The sequence below is a fragment of the Ictalurus furcatus genome, chromosome 1 (assembly GCF_023375685.1).
Source record: "Ictalurus furcatus strain D&B chromosome 1, Billie_1.0, whole genome shotgun sequence".
Taxonomy (NCBI): domain Eukaryota; kingdom Metazoa; phylum Chordata; class Actinopteri; order Siluriformes; family Ictaluridae; genus Ictalurus; species Ictalurus furcatus.
In genome coordinates, this window is record NC_071255.1 from 3,867,905 (window position 1) to 3,869,082 (window position 1,178).

At 37.1% G+C, this 1,178-nt stretch overlaps 1 non-coding gene across 1 annotated transcript; it reads left to right on the forward strand.

The window, feature by feature from the left end:
* The first annotated feature begins 377 nt into the window (after positions 1 to 377).
* trnal-caa (transfer RNA leucine (anticodon CAA)) lies at positions 378 to 486 on the forward strand. Its single transcript has 2 exons — positions 378 to 415; positions 441 to 486. It is a non-coding gene; the product is annotated as a tRNA-Leu (tRNA).
* Positions 487 to 1,178: the final 692 nt, after the last annotated feature.

Here is a 1,178-nt window from a genome sequence, read left to right on the forward strand (position 1 = left end):
ACAAAACTGTTTTTATTGCTTTTTTTAAAAAATTTATTGTTTTTTTAAATTAAGTTTTCCTTTTGTTTATTGAGTATAATTAATGTATATATATTAATAATTATGTCAACAGAATTTCCTCACACAGTAAGACAAACGGTATTTAAGCTGTTTGACCAGCAGGGGGCGATGATGCATTAACTGGCGGCCATTACAGCGACAACAGTGTTTCAGTTTTGAGTTTCTGTTTTATTTTATTCCTACCTTTTGCCTTTGCAAGATCACAGATTTCTAGTGTCAATGCGTTCAGTCAAGGGCTCATCTAAAACCAAACTGCTGGTATACAGAGTATGTTACAGATGCAGCTATATATTATCCTCTCGCCGTGTTGTCTTTATGTCAGAATGGCCGAGCGGTCTAAGGCGCCAGACTCAAGGTGTAAAACCTTCCTGTAATGAGGATTCTGGTCTCCACATGGAGGCGTGGGTTCAAATCCCACTTCTGACAAGATCTTTTCGCGTTTAAAAATACTTTTTTAAAATCTCAAAGCTGTAAGCGATAAAACAACTCAGCTTCTTTCATGCTCTTTTGGATGATTATTTCCCCCGAAGTTATTTGAGGAAATCAGTAACACACTTTTCTTCATGATATTTATAGATATCTGTACTTAGCTTGATAACTAGCTGGATCATATGCTAATTAATCGAATGTTATTTGTTTTGGCATGTGAATTAGTTTATTGCTATTGTGTACACTCATAAAGAATTACATCCACCATTTTTGTTTGAAATCTACACTCATGTTGACTCGATATCCTTTCATAAAATTTTTTAAATCATCATAGACCAGCATGGGATGGTCTTAACTGGTTTAGTGTGGTCTAGCCTGGTGTTAGGTTAGTAGGTCTTTCAACCTGACCAACTACAACCAGCCTAAAAGCATCCAAATTTCATTTAAATCCATTAAACTATACTAGCTTGACCAGCTGGAACCAGTCTGACCAGTTAGAACTAGCCTGTAAGCGTCCAAAACCTCGCTTAAAACCATCAAACCAAATCAGCCCAAATAGTTAAGGCTGGATACCAGCTAAAACCAGCTAGCTGTTGTGTGTGTGTGTGCGCACTTGAACTTAAACCCAACGTTTATGTAGGTGATGTAGCCGAAATATCTTCGGTGTCCAACATCAGCGTCTTCAGATT